General features: G+C 44.2%; 1 long non-coding RNA gene across 3 annotated transcripts; it reads left to right on the top strand.

Annotated features, from left to right (window-relative positions):
- The first annotated feature begins 6,239 nt into the window (after nt 1–6,239).
- On the top strand, nt 6,240–20,784 carry LOC110128344 (uncharacterized). 3 transcript variants are annotated; one of them, XR_002311132.2, is made up of 5 exons: nt 6,240–6,941; nt 7,290–7,403; nt 10,509–10,594; nt 14,447–14,491; nt 20,361–20,784. It is a non-coding gene; the product is annotated as an uncharacterized lncRNA (long non-coding RNA). The 3 variants fall into 3 exon arrangements; XR_002311131.2 differs by lacking the exon at nt 14,447–14,491; XR_002311130.2 differs by lacking the exon at nt 20,361–20,784 and having other exon boundaries at nt 14,447–14,565.
- Nucleotides 20,785–21,102: the final 318 nt, after the last annotated feature.

Here is a 21,102-nt window from a genome sequence, read left to right as displayed (position 1 = left end):
CCCATACTGACATAAGTTAGGAGTTCTTGAGTTATTTTTTGTCAATGCTCAGGTTTCATTTCTACCAAAGTGAGTCTGGGCTTCCCAGGTGGCACAGTGGTAAAGAATCTGCCTGTCAATGCAGGAGACACGAGAGATGTGGGCTTGATCTCTGGGTCAGGAAGATCCCCTGGAGGTTATGGCAGCCCGCTCCAGTATTCTTGCCTGGAGAATTCCATGGACAGAGAAGCCAGGCAGGCTACAGCCTTTAGGGTCACAGAGAGTCGGACATGACTGAACGCAAAATTAGTTTGGCCCCACACCTATGAGGTTAACCTACAAAGGTTAGGTTGCCAGATTAGGGTTAGGGTGCCAGATATGAAAAAAAAATGCCATTTTTCACATTTAGCTCCCCCTGTATCTTTGAACTGACCTGGCCTAGTTTAAGACAAATGGTTGAGTCCGTTAATAATGCTTATCCAGGTTTGCCCTGTGAAGCCTCACAATGGACTCTGCTTCTCTCACCCAACCTGCCAAGAGCCACAAGACTGGCTTCCTAAAAACTGGGAAGTAACTCCTGGGCTACACATGAGGGCCAGGAGGGTGGAATTGGGTGATGGAAGGGACCACCAGAGCCCGCCTCACTCTATGTGACACAGAAGTTGGAGAGACCATGGCCACACTGTGCTGCTGTGAGTGACGAAGGCGACACCTCTAGGAGCCTGGCCTGGTCTCTGGCAAACACTCTGACTCCCTGGGTGAGGCATGTGGTTGCAGTGGATACAGGCTCTGGGTTGGATTCAGACTAGCACGTGGTTCTGGGAAGGGGCACACCCCCAGTGACTGAGGTACCCTCGCCACCAGCCCTGCCACCCTAGGCGGTGTTGACTGGTAAACCCTGCTCTGGGTTCCCCAGGGCACATCCTCGGGGCGGGAGTTAAAATTCCCCCTAATCTGATCATCTGCCCTGGCCTCGGGCTTTGTGCAAACACAAACCAAACACTCAAATAGCAGTGTATACTGAAGATTGAGCTCAACAGAAAGTTAGAATTTTATTCTGGCCTATTTGGAAGAAATAAGGGAAACATTTAAATTCTGCCTCATCCATTAACAGACACGTATTTCTGACTGGTGATCTGTCCAGTCCTTGACCCTTTTTCCATCCTTTGTACATAGGGATCAAAATAGTGACTGACTCAGTTACAGCCCCGCCCCACTTTGTTCTGCACTTTGGGGGCGGGAGAGACATTCTGGAGTCTTTCAGTGTCTGTCAGATCAGAGTTAAATACAGTGCTATGTTTCTATTTCAGGGTCTGTCCACGTGTATTCACACTGATGAGTGTCTGATTCAATCTGACACTATGTGATAATTTTTTCTTAAGTTTCTGTTGTCTCTTGGCAGAACTCTTATTTTTCTATCAAAACTCAAAAGAAGGAAATGTACTATACAAAAAAGTGTAACAGTTCAGCCCTGAGGGTTATGAAACAGGGTGATAGGGTTATAGATGGGCTTCAACTCCTGAAACCTTAATGTTCCTGCTGCAGGCCCACCTCTAAAGGTAAGCAGTAGCACCCAGGCCCCTCCCACTGCATGTGACTAATTCAAACCCAGTGAATTGCAGGGCAGTGTCCCCCACACCCACCCTCTAGAGGTGCCACCTGGCCAGGATCAGGTATCTAGCTTGACTTCATTCATTCAATTAGTAAAGACCTGCTTTTTCCAAAGTCTTGTTCTGGTACTGAAAGTACAACAATAGATCAAACAGGTAAATCAGATACTAACACATCTAGAAACAATTCTTTGGCTGAAGGGGATGGGGGCAACAAAAATGTGTCCAACACAGTCTAGGGTTGAAGCTTCACAACTGAGAGCCTGGCTCCTGTGGGCAGGCTCAGCACATGAGGCCTCACCAGAGCAAAGAGGAAGGTCCCTCTGAGCCAGCATAGCCCCCAGGTTCCAGCCCCTCCCTAGAGGGTCCTCCATGCCTCACTGGCCTCCTTCCCTTGGGCTTGGGTTCTGGAAGTCATGTGCCCTGGGCAGAGGACACCTGCCTATGGTCACTGGGGAAGGATGCTGTCATCCTTTCCCCACCACCAACATGCAGAGTTAATAAGCAGTATTATGCTTTTGTTCTGGCCCAGGTGGTATGCTGGACCCTCAGAGAAAGTCCCTGTATGCATGGGGTTTACCATCTGCTCAGGGTCATCTTGTGGTTAAGAGCCTGGGTTCTGTGATCAGACTGTCAGAATTCAAATCCCAGTTTCCCCTTTTTATCTGGTGACCTTGAGCTAATGACCTAGCCTCTCTGCCTCTACTCATTTATAAGATAGAAGTGTCATCTATTGGTAGCTAAGTCATAGGGCCATTGTGAGTTTCAACATGACTATGCATATAAGGTCTTGGTACAGCTTGGCACACAGAGGATGTGCTCATTAAGTATCTTTGCAGTTGTGATGACTATCACTATTTTCACTGAAAAACATGCTCTGTGAATTCACAAGGAAAACCCAATCCTTTGACGCTTTTTAATTTACTTGGATGGAGTTGTCTGTGGCTTTGGAAATTGGGCCTCCCTGGATATAACTCCTGCTTCACTCTCTGCTCAGTCAGTAGATCCCAGGAAGTATTTCACACCAGGGACAAAGAAGGCTTAGAAAGGGGACTGACACTTAGCAGCCGTGTGGATCAGAGCTCGAACATTTTCATTTAGGCCATAAAGTAAATATGATCTCATTTTAAGAATTAGGGGGGGGGGAAGAATTGTGGGTAGTAATACCAGATCACTCAGAGGCTGATTACAGAGAGATGCAGATATTGATACGCTTATTTATATAGGTGCATTATATAACTGGGCCTGAAGTGCATGAGACGCAGGTTCGATCCCTGGGTTGAGAAGATCCCCTGGAGGAGGGCATGGCAACCCACTCTAGTATTCTTGCCTGGAGAGTGCCATGGACAGAGAGCCTGGCGGGCTACAGTCCGTAGGATCGCAGAGTCAAATAACCACTGAAGTAACTTAGCACGCACACACATCCCACTCTTTAAAAGAGAGTTTGCCACTGAAAAATCATCAGCAAAAAATATTGCCAATAAGAAATTGGTAATATTGGCCACTTTACTTTCCACTCTGTTCTGTTGTACCTTTCTAATGTTGTACCTTCTGAAGGTACTGCCTTTTTTTTTCAAGTCTGATGGTAAAGAAATCAAATCATCTTGGACCAAACTTTGCTCTGGAAAGTGCTGAGTGTTCTGCCCTGAACATAGTAGACTGGTCATTTCCAGTTATATAAATATAAAGTAAGTAGGCACCAAATATTCAGGGAGCAGGACATTATTATCAGCAAAAATTAACAAAAAATTTAAGTTAACACAGCCTTAAATACCTAAGGTTGTTTTTTGTTTTTTTCTGACTTAAAAAGACCATAGAGGGTGTTGCAGGATTAATACAGCAGTTTCATAAAGCTGTGGGAGAACCAGACTTCTCCCAACCTCCCCTTCCACCCCGGCATGTGGCCCAGGCCTCATTCCTCAAGGTCCAAGGTGGCTAAGCTCCGGGCATTACAGCCAGAAGAAAGGGAGAAAGAGGCATAGCACTTCTCTTTAAGGAGAGTTCCCAAAAGTTAACTTGGCATTTCTGTTTATATCCCCTCAGCCAGAATTAGCCAAACACAATTCCAAAGGAGACTGGAGGATGCTGTCTGGGTTCTGGGTGGCCATGTAGCGGCTTCTGTTAGCCAAAAGCATGGGGAGGAACAGAAGTGGGCTACGATCATGTCTGCCTGCAGGGTATCAGGATGCATTGTGGGTTTTTGTTTGTTTGGGGGGGTTTTTTGCTTGATAAAGTTCAGAAAATTCCCTTAAGCCTCTTAGAACTGGAATGTTTCTGGGCTGGGTACAACCATGGGACCACTTCCTCTTCAGAAGGACTAAGAGCAACCCCTCCCTGACCCCCAAGCCCTTCACTCTCCCCTTTCTTTTCCCTTTCTTGCAGATTTCATGCCTGAGTTTTTGTTGTTGTTGTTTACTAACCTGACATTTAAATTAGATCTCGTTCCCTTAGCAAGCTGTTCAAAATGTTTCTGGACTTATGGAAAATGTAGTTGTCAAACATTCATTCCATAAATAACACTGTTCATTGCTCACCTACTATGTCCCAACCCCAGTGCAAGGTATTGAGTGGTGAACAGAATTTCCACGACCCCTCTTTTTAGCAAATTAATGTAGTCACAGCACTATCCACAGAAATATAATACAAACAATATATGTAAGTTCCCGTTTTCTAGTATCCACATTTTTTTAAATGGTGAACTTAATTTTAGTAATCTATTTTAATTGAATGTTGAATTAAAATTGTATTGTATATCTACAATATACCAATATGTGACCAATATAAGAATCATGGATTAGATATTTTACACTTCATATACCAAGTTTTCAAAATCCAATGTACGTTTTACTCTTAAGAGTACAACAAGTTTCAGGTTCTCAGCAGCCAGATGTGGCTAGAATATACTATATTCAGTCAAAAAACGACAGTCTGGGGAATTCCCTGCAGGGGGTCCAGTGGTTAGGACTCTGCACTTTCACTGCTGAGTAGCCAGGTTCAAACCCTGGTCAGGGAACTAAGATCTCACAAGCCACGCAGCCAAATTTTTTTTAAAAAGAAGAAAGAAAAGCATAATCTGAAAGAGACAGTAAACAAATGGACAATTACAAATGGCACTAAGAATCAAGGAGACAGCTGCAGTGAGAAGGAAGGGGCGGCCTCTGTGAGCAGGGCCCAAGCTGATGCCTGAAGGATGAGCAGAGCAAGCGGAAGGGTCCTCCAGGCAGGAGGGCTCATGGGAGGAGGGAGCTGGTCCCTGGAGGGCTGCCGGTGGGAGACCAGGCCCAGGCTCTGCCAGAGAGCTGACCTGGGAGTGAGCCGAGGCTGGGCCCCAGAGAGTGCCCATGGCCTCCTGTCCACCCTGAAGCTGCCCACTCAGCTCCTCCATTCACTGTCCAAGGAACTTTCAGTGAACATCTCTCAAGGCTTAAACTGGCCCCAAATAACTTTCTGTTGCCTCTGACCCTGGCCCCAAACCCAAGACCTATTTAAAGGTGGATAACCTATACTCAGGGAAGTCAGAGCCTAGCGCAGAAAGGCTCCTTCTTGCTGCCTCAGGAGGCTTGCTGGCACAGAGTACACACTTTGTATATGCTGTGTGCACTTGGACCTGTGCTCCCAAACTTCTGCATTTCCTGGAGGAGGTATCGCATCCAGGGGAAGCCAGGAGTTAGAAGCATCACCCCGCCATGCCCTTCCTCTGCACCACTGCCAGAGAACAGGCCATCACATACACCTGAGCTTGACAGGAGTAAACAAAACCAGATTCCCTGGATCGACTCCAGCAGTCTCCCAGGTGCTCAAGACAAGCAGTATCTTCAGCCTTTTGTAAAACAGTGCTCAGTGTAGGTACGAATTTGCAGACTTGGCTGATAAATCCATGGGTCCAGCAGAAAGAGTCCTGAACTTTCCAAGACTCAAGCTGTCGTCCTCACTCTGCTTGCCATTAGCAGATTTAGGCACACCACCTCCTGCTTTTGGTCTCAGTTTCCCAGTCTGTACAGATTAAACCCCCAGCCATGCCTGTCTGCTATAATGCTTTTCATGAGGCATCCAGGAAGCTGGAAGATGAAACTGTTAGCCATGGTGCCAGGACACTGAAAGGAGTCAGTCACCGCTGATGGAGCCTCCAATCTCCACCAGTTCTCATGCCTCACTCTTGTCCCTTGGGGGAATGGTCCCAAGACCACTGTCCCAAAAGCTGAGTCCCAGGGGTCCTGGCCCTTGTGTCAGTGTATGCCACTGCTTATCCTGGCACTCCTGAGCCCCCTTCCCTAATACTGCACTTAAACCACCCTTTAGCCTACAGAGTTCATTCTTTTATCTCCCCCAGCAGAATTTAAGTACCAGAGGGACAGGTATTTGTTTTACTCATTGCTGTAACCTCAATGCTTAACACAGTACCTAGCATGTAGTAAGGCCTTTAAAAATATGATCTCAAGTGAAGGAGCAGATTCCACCCCCTCTTAGCAGCTGGAATCTAGGAGTGAGGGCCTTGGAGCCCAGCAGGCATGGATGGAATCCCTGCCCCATTACTTTCCAGCTTCCTCCCAGCTAGCCGCCCCCAGTCCTGAGCCCCAGCCTCATCCAGGGTCTCCTGCTGGCTGCTGGATCTGATCAAGGACTGCAGGAGCCTTACTGCTGCTTGTCCTCGCAACGCTTCCCAAAGGCTCAATTCCACCTTTGCCCAGAGAGGCCCCCTCACAGGGCTAGAACTAAGGGTGAGGGGCCCCAACCACTGCTGCCTCCCCTCCTCCCATTTCTGCCTGCAGGCTCGGGCCCCAACCCTGGCCCCAAACATAAGAGCCAGAGCCAAATGCTCCTAGCATATACCACCGTGGGTGATTTATTTAAGGGTCTCCAAATAATCACTTAAGTGTCACCATGGCAACCTGGAGAGTTGCCATGGAGATCGAAGCAGGAAACGTCCCCATGGAGACCCCTGGGAGACTCTCTAGGAAATCATTACCAGGTGGATGGGGCTTGGGAAGGGGGAGCTGGACAAAGAAGGGAGCCCCACGGTTCTGTGTGCTGGCAGGCGGAGGGGGTGAAGGGGCAGAGTGGGAAAGACCAGCTTAAAAAGGCAGGCAAGTTAATGATCTCCACCAAGTCTAGAGGCCCATGTGGTAAATAACTTCTGTTGTGTGCACAGAATATATCTGAAGGAAAAGACAGGAAACTAGTAAAATTGGTAGGGGGTAGAGGAGAGAGATTTTTCACCATATGTTCCTTTGTATACTATTTGAATTTCTTTTATCAGAGGTATGTAGGTATTAAATATTCCAAAATTTTAAAAGTTATTTACAAAGCATTTACTATGTTGGGTGTTTTACATCCTCAAAGCAGCGCCATAAGGTAGGTATTATACCTGTTACACAGATGGGGAAATGGTGGTTCAGAAAGGCCCCAGCCACACAGATGAGTGGGAATCCAACCCAAGTTTCTCCAGCACCCCTAAGCGAGTCTGGATTCTCTGATCTGCCAATGCCACGCTGAGCATTACAGAAAACGTTGCCCCCTGGACCTCAATTTCCTCACCTATAAAATAGCTTGGCACTTTGGACAGGATGGAGGCACATGTGCTGCTACCTCTGGCATCCTGTTGAAGTGCCATGGCTCTTTAGAAGGATTTCTGAGAGCTCTTATCACAGCCTGTCTCTTCTTTTTCCTCTCCCTCACCTCACTCTCTCATCCCAACCCCAGCAGTGGATCTTCAGGGTTCTAAAGAAAACACCCAAAGAACTCCGGATGTCAAGCCAGGAGGACCTCTAGATTCTGTCTCGGCAGAGAAGGAAGCGGTGGTCCAAGAGAGGGGAGGTGAGCCACCAGGGACGCCCTAAGACCCCTCCACACACCCAGTAAGGTGGCTACGATCTAAAACACAGATGGTAACACATGTTTGCCAAGCTGAGACATTGATGCACTGCTGGTGGGGAAGTCAGAAGCTTCATACACAGCTGTAAAATGGTTCAGCTGTGTCTGAGCTGCTACAGCAAAACCCTGGAGACTGTGTGGCTTAAGCTACAGACAGTCATCTCTCAGTTTTGGACAGTGACAGACTTTATTTTCTTGGGCTCCAAAATCACTGCAGATGGTGACTGCAGCCATGAAATTAAAAGATGCATGCTCCTTGGAAGAAAAACAATGACCAATCTAGATGGCATATTAAAAAGCAGAGACATCACTTTTCCTACTAAGGTCCATCTAGTCAAAGCTATGGTTTTTACAGTAGTCATGTATGTATGTATGTGAGATATGGGCAATAAAGAAAGCTGAGCACCAAAGAATTGATGCTTTTTAAAAATTTTTTATTTATGTATTTTTATTTGTTAATGTTACATTATTTATTTATTTGCCACGCAGCATGGTATGTGGGATCTTAATTCCCTGACCAGGAATGGAACCCATGCCTCCTCTAGGGGAAGCACGGAGCCTTAACTACTTAACCATCAGGAAAGTCCCAGAATTGATGCTTTTGAACTGTGGTGTTGGAGAAGACTCTTGAGAGTCCCCTGGACTGCAAGGAGATCAAACCAGTCAATCCTAAAGGAAATCAGTCCTGCATATTCATTGGAAGGACTGATGCTGAAGCTGAAACTCCAATACTTTGGCCACCTGATATGAAGAACTGACTCACTGGAAAAGATCCTGATGCTGGGGAAGATTGAAGGCAGGAGAAGAAGGAGACAACAGAGGATGAGATGGTTGGATGGCATCACCAACGTGATGGACATGAGTTTGAGCAAGCTCCGGGAGTTGGTGATGGACAGGGAAGCCTGGCATGCTGCAGTCCATGGGGTTGCAGAGTCAGACACGACTGAGCAACTGAATTGAAGTCCTAGATCAAGGTCCTAGCCTACTTGGTTCCTCATGAGGGTCGTCTTGCTGATGTGCAGATAGCTAGTTTCTTGCTAGAGCGAGGGTGGAGAGAGAAATCTCTGGTGTCTATTCTTCTTAAAAGGACACTAATCCCATCATGTGGCCTCCACCCTCATGACCTCATGACCTCATCTGAACCTAATTATATCCCCAAAGCCCTACCTTCTAATGCCATCACGTTGGAGGTTAAGGCTTCACCTATGAATTAAAGTGAGAGGGGCAGGCAAACACTTAGTCCATGATAAGCTACTTTGGGAAAAACAGTCTGGTAGTTGCACAAAAGGTTAAACACAGGTTTACCATATGATACAGCTATGCCACTCCTAGGTATGTCCCCAGGAGAATGAAAAAATATTTGAACACAAAAGTTTGTACATGAATGCTCACAGCAGCATTATCCACAATAGGCAAAAATGGAAACAACCCAGAATCTCCATCAGTGGATGAACAGATAAACAAAATGTGAAATACAATGAGTATATCATAAAAACGATATATTCAGCCACAAAAATGAATGAAGTCCTGACACATGATACAATGGGGATGATCCTCAAAAACACTCTACTTCGTGAAAGAAGCCTCTCACAAAGGACCACACATGACCAATAGATGTCTAGAATAGGGAAATCTATAAAGACAGAAAGTAGATCAGTGGTTGCCTGGGGCTGGGTGGATAGGAAGATTGGATGGTTACTGTTAATGAGTATGAGGTTTCTTTTGGGGGTAAATGTTGTAAAATTGATTGTGGTGACTGATGCACAACTCTAAATATTCTGCATGCCTGCTCAGTTGCTTCAGTCATGTCTGACTCTTTTGTAACCCTATGAACTGTAGCTTACCAGGCTCCTCTGTCCATGGGATTATCACAGCAAGAATACTGGAGGGGGTTGCCATGCTCTCCTCCAAGGGACCTTCTTGACCCAGGGATCGAACCCTTGTCTCTTATAGCTCCTGCATTGGCAGGTGGATTCTTTACCACTGGCACTACCTTCTAAAAGCCACTAAACTGTTTACTTTAAATGGGTAAATTGCATGGTGTGTGAATGATATCTCAATAAAGCTATTTTTAAAAGAGTGAGGGAATTCCCCGGAGATCCAGTTGTTGGGATTCTGAGCTCTCACTGCCAAGGACCTGGTCAGGAAACTAAGATCTTGCAAGCCATGTGGTGCAGCCAAAAACAAACAAAAAGGAATAGAGAGTGAAAGGGAAAGTACTTCCTCAAGGTTACACAGCCTTAGCAGCCTCGCTTAAGACCTACCTCCCAGGCAGCCTCCTCGCACTCATTCTGTTCTCTATAAGGGTGTCCAACAGGGCCTCTATGGCTGCTTCCAAAATGAGCTGGTGTAAACTACTGAGGGCTTCAGATTGTGTCCCCCACCCCCTGCCCACAGCCACAGCAGCATTGTTTTTTCTTTAATTGAAATATATATATTTAACTTACAGTGTATTCGTTTCAGGTATACAACCTAGTGATTCAGTATTTTATACATTATGTATCATGAAATGATCACAATAAATCTAGTTATCATCTGTTAGCATCAGAGCAGCATTCTTTAGTCAACTGAGCAGCCTCAAGATCTCATTTGGAGAAAGAGTTCCACTGCCAAAAAGAAAGAAAAGTAAAAGTTTGAATGCCATCGACCAGAGACAGTATTAAGGAGGGAAAGCAAAGTGATTGAGAGCCTGAGCATGGGCTTGTAGGAAGCATCTCTTCTGCTTCTGATGCTTTGACACCTTGGGGCCTTGCTGACCCTGGAAGAGATTGTGCCTCCCAGAACTAGCCAGTTCGCACAGGCAGTCAAGGGCCCTCCAGTGAGCACACCTTTTACATGCAAACCAGTCAATTCAGAGCCCATACTCCAAGCATTCTCTTCATCAAGTCCTTACAAAGCTCTCACAGTCCAGGCAGCTATTTCCCTGCCCTAATCAGTCCAGGGCCCAGTATCAGACAAGTAGAAGGCCCTATGCCCCAGAGCCCACTGAAACTTTTCAAACTAGTCAGTCTTATGCCTGCTTTCTTGTCTCACCTCTGCTTCCTGCAGAAACTACAGTAAATGCTCTTGCTCATGTTCTCTCTTCCCTTCTGCCTCCTGACTGACCCCAGTGCTTGCTGGTGTGACCCTGCATGGTGAGTAAAATACTATCTTTTCTTTCTTTCCTTGTTTTAAAGTGAGGTTGAACTGACATATAACATTATATCAATTTCAGTTGTATAACATAATGATTCAGTATCTGCATACAGTCTGTCCTCCATATCTAAGGGTTCAGCCTCCATGGATTCAACCAACCATGGACCAAAATATTCAAACACACACACACATACAAAATTCTAGAAAGGTCCAAAAAGCAGAACTTGAATTTGCTGAACCAACAATTATTTACATTGTATTTACAACTATTTACATGGCATTTACACTGAATTAGGTATTATAAATAATCTGGAGATGATTTAAAGTATATGGGAGGATGTACATAGGTTATATGCAAATACTACACCGTTTTATATAAGGGACTTGACCCAGATATTCTCAGAAGTCCTGGAGCCAATCCTGAGGAAATACCAACAGATGACTGTGTATGCAAAATGATCACCTCAATAAGTCTAGTTAATATGTGTTACCATACAGAATAACAAAACAACAAAAAAATTTTTTTTTTCTTGTGATGAGGTTTTTAAGATCTATTTTCTTAGCAAGTTTTTTTTTTTTTTTTTTTTTTTTTGCTGAACCCCACGGCTTGTGAGATCTTAATTCCTTGACCAGGGATAGGACCCTGGACCCCCAGCAGTGGAAGCATGGAGTCCTAACCACTGGACCACCAGGGAATTCTCTCTTAGTAATTTTTAAATACACAGTGCAATATTAAGAATAGTCAAAAAAAAAAAGAATAGTCAACATTCTGTACACATACTATCTTTCCAATGATGATCATCTCCTGATCTGCTGGCCTCATCATATCTAAATAAGGTCTACAATTTTTAAAGCAGATCTCAACATTTTAAAAATAAAATAAACAGGCTTCATTCTGCTCTAAGCTTGCCTTGGCTCCTTATGATTACAGTCAAACTCCTTCTCCTCCATGCTTCACTTTCTTCACCCATAAACCTAGGTTACCCAGTTACCCACTGAGCCTGCCTAAGGGCCCTCATATATTATCATGTTGTATATATATAACTGGCTGTGGTTTGCACAGGGGGTGTGCCGAAGGCCCAAGTGGGCACTCCCATCCAGTCCCTGCTCTGTTTGCTGAGTTATGAATCTGCCAGGAGGAATGAGCATCTCATCCTACTTTTTAAAAAGACCCAATGGGTCAGCAATAGTCCTGGCCCACGTCCTGGGGCCGCCGTCAGGATTAAAAGAGGGAAGAGTAGTCGAACACCTAGGACAGCACCTAGCGCTCCAGAAACAGTGTCCTGGAAGGCAGGAGGGGGCTCCAGCTACTGTGATGACATCAAGGAAGGCTTCCATTTTTTCTTTTAGGGATGGGGGCTTTAGGCATACCTCAAGTTGATTTCATTTGCCTCAAAGGAAGATGACCTGAGTTAACTCCCAGGCTATGAATGAACAGATATCTGTACAATTTGTATGATCACATGCATAGCAGCTTTATTCCCATTAGCTAAGTGGTAGGAACCCAAGTGCCCACTGATGGATGAATGGATAAAGATGTGGTATATCTATACAATGGAATACTACTCATCCCTAAAAAGGATGAAATCTTGCCATTTGCAAGGACACGGAAGAACCTAGAGGGTATTATGCTAAGTAAAATAAGTCAGACGAAGAAAGACAAATACTGGTCTTCCCTGGTGGTCCAGTGGTTAAGAATCCACCTGCAAAAGCAGGGACACAGGTTCGATCCCAGCCTGGGAAGATCCCACATGCTGCGGGCCAGCTCGGCTCAGTGCCACAACCGCTGAGCCTGCACTCCGGAGGCTGACAGTCCCAGCTGCTGAAGCCTGTGCCCCCAAGCCCGTGCTCCACAACAAAGAGTATTCCCTACTTACTGCAACTAGAGAAAGCCCGCACGCAGCAACAAAGACCCAGCATAGCCAGGAATAAACAAACAAAAAGAGAGAAAGACAAATATGATATGATTGCAACAAAGTCAAAAATAAATAAATAAAAAGAAAGACAAATACTGTATGATTTCACATATAAATGGAATCTAAAAACAGAAACAAACGAACAAGTGTAACCAAACAGAAATGGAATCATAGATACAGAGAACAAACAGGTGGCTGCCAGAGAAGGGATACAGGAGAGAAATAGGTGAGGGAAATGAAGAGACATAAATTTCCAGTTACCAAATACATGAGTCATGAGTATGAAGTATACAGAATAGAAAATACAGTCAATAACAATGTTATAACTTTGTATGGTGACAGAGGACAATTAGACTTATCATGGTGATCATTTTGAAATGTGCAGAAATCTGGAGTTACTATGTTGTGTACCAGGAACTAACAGCGTTGTAGGTCAAATATATTCACAAACAAACAAACTCGTAGAGAACGAGATCAGATTTGTGATTATCATAGGCAGAAGGTAGGGGGAGAGGGACTTGGTAGTCAAAAGATACAAACTTCCAGTCAACAGAAAATAAGTATTAGGGATGTAATGTACAACATAACTCTAATGAACACTGCTGTATGCTATATATGAAAGTTATTAAGTGTAAATCCTGAGTTCTCATCACAAGACAAAAACTAATTTATTTAATGCTGTGTCCGTATGAGATGAAGGACGTTTACTAAACTTATAGAGGTAATCATTTCATCATTTCAAGTCAAATCATTATTCTGTCCACCTTGAACTTAAACAGTGCTGTATGTCAATTGAATCAATAAAACGGGAAGAAAAAAGAAAGAAAAAGGGAAGGAAATTTTGACATATTCTACAACAGGGATGAACATTGAGAAGATTATGCTAAGTGAAAAAAGTCAGTTGCAATAAGACAATACTGTATGATTTTCGCTTACAGGATGTACCTAGAGCAGTCAAATTCAGAGACAGCAGATATCGTTGTCAGGGCTTGAAGAGAGGCAGGAATGAAGAGTTATTGTCTAATGCGTGTAGTTTCAGTTTTGCAAGATGAAAAAGTTCTGGAGATTGACTGTTATAACAAAGAGAATGTACTGAATGCCACTGAACTATACCCTTAAAAATGGTTAAAATGGTAAATTTATGTTATGTATATTTTATCACAAGTTTTTTGGAAGTACACCCAAGTCATGCTTCCCAAAAAAATCCATGCATGTGGCAATAATTACTGTTCACATCTTGTCCTCTAGCAAAACTGCTCAAGGCAGTGGGAAGTGATCTTTAAACTGTTTCCCCACTGGTGAGGTCACAACACTTGTTTAGACTCCCTTGGGACTGGCAGGCTGAGCACTCTGTGACGTGGGTGAGACGCTTTGCCCACACCAGCGATTATACTTTAATTACACACATACCTGCACACACACACATACAGGTGCATTTGCTAATAGGATAGTAGAAATTGATATCTATTTTAATTGGGATTTCTTTGTCTTCTCCCAAGACTCAACTTTTTATTGACCAATTGTTTTCATTTTTCACAAGCTGCCTGTTCTTAATGACACACGATTATCCAGGAGAGCAGGTGGGAGCACTTTCTTCCTACTCCCATTGGTGTTTCAAACATCACTGCCCTAGTTTTGATAACTTCCTTTGCCTTTGGCATCAGGTTTATTAACCAGAGTTCCTGGTAACAAGAAACAGAAACCAAATCCTGCCAATGACGTGGAAAAGTTTTGTTTTGTCTTTGGAAACATATCAGGCAGCTTAGAGAATCATTGTGAAGACTGGAAACCCACAATGAGAAAATGGGCAAAACCCAAGGGTGAATGGTGACAGAGAACCAGTTGGATCTGGTAGGGACCCGAGGCACCATGCCAGTGAGCCTGGTGCTGCCTTAGTCCCTGCTGCCAAAATAAGACTCTCTGTTCTCTTTACAGGAGCATGCAGTTGGTCATGATGCCAACAGGGACCAGGCGACAGAGGTAGTGAGGGACTGTCATTTCTATCTTGGGGAATGGGAGTCAACAAGAGGCCCTCACTCAATGGAGAAAGGGGGGATTTAGATGCTGGGCTGTTGAAAAGGTGATGCCCACCAAGTACTTAACAGTGTACAAAGCATCATATCCATAAAAATAATGATCAGTGGTCACCATTTTCTTTAGTTTTGCTATGTATGCAGCACCTTGCTGAACCTATTCAATGCTATGACTGTTAACGCTTACAATGATCCTCTGAGGCTGGTATTACTCTTGCCGTTTTGTAAATGAGAAAGCCAGGTTCTAGCAAAAAACAACAACAGAGGAAATGGAGTGCAGGAAGTGATCAAAGAAATTCTTGAAGAAAATTTTCCAGGGACTTCCCTAGTCGTCCAGTGATTTAAGAATCCACCTTCCAATGCAGGAGATGTGGGTTCAATCCCTGGTCAGGGAACTAAGATCCTATGTGCCACAGAGCAACTAAGCCTGAGAAGCACAACGAAAGATCCTGTGTGCTGCAACTAAAACCCAACACAGCCAAAAATAAATAAATATTTTTAAACTTTTTTTCCCAAAACTGAAGGACATGCACTTCCAGATTAAAAGGGACCATTGAGTACCTGATGTAATGGATGAAAATAGACAACCCGTATCAAGACAAATCATTATAATTCAGAACACAGAAAACAAAGACATCTCACCAAAGGAAGGGAGGATCAGGTCAGAAATTAGAATGGCTTGAAACAGTCTCAAGAGAAGCACCAAAAGTGAGAAGATCCTTCAGCAATGCTTTCAAAAGTCTGCAGGAAAATTAACCACAACTTAAAATCTTATATGCAACCAAACTATCGATAAAGTTTGAAATTAAAAAAAAAAAAAGCCATTTCCTGTGATTGAAATGCTGTTAAATGATCAGAAAAAGTTTTTTTCATGTACTCAAGAGGCTAGTGGAAGATGTGATTCACCAAAATAAGTTTGTAAAGCAAGAAAAAGACAGCAGGAAGCAGGAATCTAACTCAGAAGACGTTAGTGAAGAAAGATCACTAGATTAAAAAAGTACAACAGGCCCAGGCGACACCTAGCCTAAATCTGATTAGGTCAGGAAGTTCCAGGAGAGATTGCTTCAAGAAAATGAAACAGGTACAACATCATCTAAAGGTAATGAGGGGAGATTTCAGTAACTGGAAGAGTTTGGCATTGAGTACAAAGAAAATTAAGTGAATCGGGGTCAGGGGATGATTAGTAACTCCAGGGAAAATAAAAGCTTATGCATGAAAAGAGAAGTAATCATAATTCATGCCATGGCTTTTAGCATAAACACATGGGAATAGCGTTCACCAAATGGTAATAATATAAACACCAACTGTTGTTCTAGTCAAATTATTATACGGTTATATTGGGAGGATGGAGGCAAGGAAGGGAGAGTGGGTTGTTGGAGTGGAGAAGACAATAATAAATAGTGCCTTAAGCTGAAAAATCGTTGAAGTAGTAATAAAACAATATTATTTAGGAAATTATGGCAAATGCCTAAAGAATGAGTCATAGAAGTTGAAGGAGAGCTCTGGAGAAGGAAATGGCAACCCACTCTAATACTCTTGCCTAGAAAACTCCATGGATGGAGGAGCCTGGTGGGCTACAGTCCATGGGGTCGCAAAGAGTTGGACCCGACTGAGTGACTTCACTTTCTCATGAGGGAGAAAGCTTTTTCATAAGTTTTGCACCACTATCTGCCTCGTGGAGGGATGTGAATGAATAACTTTAATGAAAATTAAAACTATGCCCTGATTTTTATCTTAGGATATACAAGCTGAGGCAGGCAGACACAGGAAACAATACAAAAGAGATACATAGAATCCAGGATCCTAAAAGGAAACTTTCCTTGTAGACAGGGGAAGAGACAGTACACACAGTTGAGACGAACAGCTGTACTTCCAGAAACAGGCTGGCCCAGGCTAACTATTGTGACCTCCAGGAAACTGGCAGAGTTCATAGACCACCTTTGAACTTGACCTTCCAGGAGGCATCCCTGTTCTCCAGGGCAGGTACCATGAGATGGAGGTCCCTGGAACGCAAAGCAGTCATGACTCCCCACCCTTTCCTCTGCTCCTCTCCATCGTCTGCCCCTTCCTCCACCAGCCCCTGCTCAGGGCCCCTCAGGAATCCTGGCAGGAGGTGACAACTCTGTGCTCAGACTTGCAGAGATCAAACCGGCTTCGGGGATTAGGATGCTCCTCAGAGCCAGCAGACAAACCTGGCTTGGATTTGCACCCCACTCCTGCCCCCCACATCCTCTATCCCCAGTCATGGTCATGTTTGCAGGATCTAGGCAGACAGCCCAGCCGACCCACCTGCGCAGCTTCCCCAGACATTCCACACCCAGACAGTGGTGCCGGGAGTGAAGCTGCGGAGAAAGGGAAGGAATTAGGGGAGAATTAAGGTGAGGAAGTGACTCAGCCCAGCATAAGCCTGCAGGCATCCGGAGGAGCTCTCACAAGGCAGTGTGGCCGCTTGTTTCGGCTTTCAAGTTGGCCTGGGAGCATTGCTGAAATGTGACTCGCTCTGCTCCGCTGTGCACGGAGGGTGGAGGGGAAAGTTGGCTGGGCTCCTGCTCCCCTCCTCCACCCCCAGAACATCTCTGGTGGGACCAGCAGGGGAAGAGTGGGAGGCAGGGATAGGCTTGGGGGTCCTTGGATTTGGCATGCCTGTGAGTTTCTTTCTCCTAGATTTGCTTGCTTTATGCAGAGTGGAGCCAGGTGGGAGAGATCACCCTAGGGGCTGGAGACCTCTTGCTCACCCTGCCCACCAAGGGGACTGAGGGTGGATCGTTGGCACCTGATAGGGAAGGACAAACCTCTTGGGGCTCAGAAGAAAGGCACTGTTCTATAGAGGGTGTGCGGTCTCACAGTTAATTCAAGCTCAGGTTCTTGACTATTTCTTCATGGAAAAAACCCTGGGAAACACAACTATCCCATCTGTTTGTGGTGAAATCACTCAGTCACTCCACAAACATTCTGTATGCCAGTGTCAGGGCTCATTTAGCGAGAATTTAAAAACTAAACCACCTCACACCCATTAGGATGGCTACTACTCAAAAAGCATGTCAACTATACAATTGACTCTTGAACAACACGGATTTGAACTGCACAGGGCCACTTATACACAAAACTTTTCAATAGTAAATACCACAGTTACTATCATGGTCCATGGTTGGATGAATCTAAGAATTCGGAGAAACCTAAGGTATGGAGAGCTGACTATAAATTATACAAGGATTAATCCTGCCTTGTTCTCAGGGGTCACTTCGCTTCAATAAGAAAGTATAAAAAGAAAAACCCAGAAAATAACAAGTGGTGGTGAGGATGTGCAAATATGTGATCCCTTGTTCACTGATGGTGGGAATGGAAAATGGTGTAGTCACTGTGGAAAACGGTATCATGGTTCCTCAAAATATTACACAGAGAATTACCGTATGATCCAGCAATTCTGCTTCCAGTATACATCTAAAAGGATTGAAAGTGGCATCTCATGGAGGTATTTGTACACCCATGTTCATAGCAACATTATTCACAATAATCTAGAGGTGGAAGCAACCTAAGTGTCAGTGAACAGATGACTGGATAAACAAAATGTGGTAAATACATGCAGCAGAATATTATCCAGGGTTATAAAGAAAGGCAATCCTGTCACATGCTACAACATGGATGAACCATAGGGACATTACGCCAAGTAGAACAGACCAATTACAAAGGGACAAATATTGTATGATTCCACTAATATCATGTAGCATACCTAGAGTAGTCAGATTCACAGCAACAGAAAGTAGAATGGGGGTTGCCAAGGGCAGAGGGAAGAGGGGATTGGGAAACTGTTCTCTAATGCATGTAGAGTTTCAGTTTTGCAAGATGAAAAAGAGTTCTGGAGATTGTTTGCACACCAGTGTGAATATACTTAACACTACTGACCTATATACTTAGAAGTGATTAAGAGGGGACTTCCCACTTCCCTAGTGGCGCACTAGATATAAGAATCTACCTGTCAATGCAAGGGACATGGGTTCCATTCCTGGTCCAGGAAGACTGCACATGTCACAGGGCGACTAAGCCTGTGCGCCACAGCTACTGAAGCCCTGAGATGCCACTGCAATGAGAAACCCACGCACCACAAGGAAGAGTAGCCCCCCCTCACTGCAGCCAGCTAAAGCCTGTGCAAAGCAACGAAGACTCAACGCCATCAAAAATAAATAAATAAATGATTTTTAAAAATGATTCAGATGATAATTTTTATGTTACAAGTATTTTAAGCATAATTAAAATAATAATAATTTGACCTTTTTTTTTTTTTTGGAAGAGACACAATTCCTCCACCAACATTCCCAGATCGAGCTGGGCAGAGAGACGGGAGCATGGCCACACAACGTAACGTCTGCCCAGTGACGATCTGTGGAATACTTGGTGGAAAGTGCTACAAACAAGGATGAAGGTATTATAGGGAAGCACAGAAGAGGCATTTTGCTCAGGGGAGAAGAGGGGTGGGTTATGGAGAAAAGGTCATGTGAGCCGTATTCTCAAATAGTGGGTTTGATCAAACCAGAGAATTCTGGTTATCACATCAGTTTTAGGACTTTGGGAAAACTCCCTTTGAGCCTCAGTTTCCTCATGTGTAAAAAGACAAAAATACCAACACCACAGAAGATTAATGAGGAAATGTATGTCAATAGGCTAAGACTAACTGGCACATAATACACACTCATTTAATGGTAACTTCCAGCATCACTGTTGTTATTGTTAGCATCATCATCGTCATTGTCATTATTATATTTTGGCCCATTTTTGATAATGTGTGTGTGCTCAGTTGCTCAGTCGTGTCTGACTCTTTGTGACCCCATGGACTCTAGCCTGTCAGGCTTCTCTGTCCATGGGATTTTACAGGCAAGAATACTGGAGGAGGTGGCCATTCTCTTCTCCAGGGGATCTTTCCGACCCAGGGATTGAACCTGTGGCTCTTGTGTCTTCTGAATTGGTAGGCAGATTCTTTACCACTGTGCCACCTGGGAAGCCCATTTGGACAGTGGTAAGTTAAAGCTAAAAAGATAGGTTAGGGTCAGATTACAAAGGGTCTGCGGAGCCAAAAGTTTGGTCATATTTTTCTAGCCAGAAGCCTTGGAAGACTTTTGAGATAGAGAATTTCTGGGTTGTTAAAAATGTATTTGCACGCAGTTAATTTTATATGCTTACCTTATTTACCTAGGTCGGATGTATGAGCTTCTAGGCCCATCCCATCTGGCTTCAATGCAGTGTTTATGTTTCAAAGGGATATCAAATACCAGTTAATTAGGAGAGGTCTGGGAGAAAAGCCCTAACTTTAAAAAATCAGGAGTAGAGGACCCAGAGAGGAGGATGGCAACACTATAGCCAGAAGAAAAAAACTTACTGTAAAATTGACCACGTGGACACTATCTAGTTTTCTCGGTGAACAGATAGTATAACTTGCAATGCTTAAGAATGTGGCCTTGTTAAAGATGTATTTTACCCTCCAGTATTTTGTGTTGTGGGATATGTCAGTGTGTATGTTTACATGGGGAAGCAATTAGGCAGATCTGCTTAGAAGTGTTCTTCTGAACTAGTCTATGGCAGAGATTGTTCATTGTCCTACAAATCTATTCTCTCTTCTTCCTTAATGATGGAACTCTCAACTTTTAGCTGGGCATGTGGGCACCGAGAATAAAGACTACATTTTCTAGAATCACTTGCAGTTTATTGTGTCCATGAGATTAAGTCTGGCCACTGGGAAATAAGAGGAAGTGGCTTGTGTGACTTTCTGAAAGTATATTCAAAGAAAAAGGGTGAAACAATTTTTTTTTCCTCCTTTTTTTTAGCTGGAATTCAGATGTGATGGCTGGAGCTCAAGCAATCTTCTGGGAGTTTAAGCAGCTCAAGTCCTGTGCAGAGGAAAATGAAGCACAACGAAGGATCCATGGAGTACCATACCAGTCTGGATGGCTGACTTACTGGACAGATCCTATACCATGGAGCACCACACCAGTCTGGATAGCTGACTTACTGTCTTCATTTATGTGGGAAAAGAATGTACTTTTTTGGGGCTGCAACCACTTCAGAAAACAGGCATAACCTGGTAAAGTTAAACATTGCATACTCCGTGACTCAGCAATTCCTCTTAAATATAGAAGAGATTTGAGCATGTGCCTTAGTACCATAGGAGTTATATACAGCAGCATTGCTAGTATCACTAAAGACTCGACATAGTCCTAATGACCATCACTAGAAGAAAGCCAAGTCAATGGGGGGGCTGTGTTTATACAATAAAATGGACCACACAGCAGTGAGAAGGAATGAACCATGACGGCATGGGCAAAACTCCCCAAAACGGGCACACCATGAAAGAAAATGTGCCAGTGTGGAAGACTCAAAACCAAGTAACTCCAGACAATGTGTTGTCTAGTGGTATATGCACTCATATGGGCTTCCCAGCTTCAGTGGTGAAGAATCTGCCTGCCAATGCAGGAGACTCGGATTCAATCCCTGGGTTGGGAAGATCCCCTGGAGAAGAAAATGGCAACTCACTCTAATATTCTTGCCTGGAGAATCCCTTGGATAGAG

Source organism: Odocoileus virginianus, chromosome 7 (genome assembly GCF_023699985.2).
Source record: "Odocoileus virginianus isolate 20LAN1187 ecotype Illinois chromosome 7, Ovbor_1.2, whole genome shotgun sequence".
Taxonomy (NCBI): domain Eukaryota; kingdom Metazoa; phylum Chordata; class Mammalia; order Artiodactyla; family Cervidae; genus Odocoileus; species Odocoileus virginianus.
The sequence above is the reverse complement of the archived record's forward strand: the minus strand, read 5'-3'. Positions and strand labels throughout refer to the sequence as shown.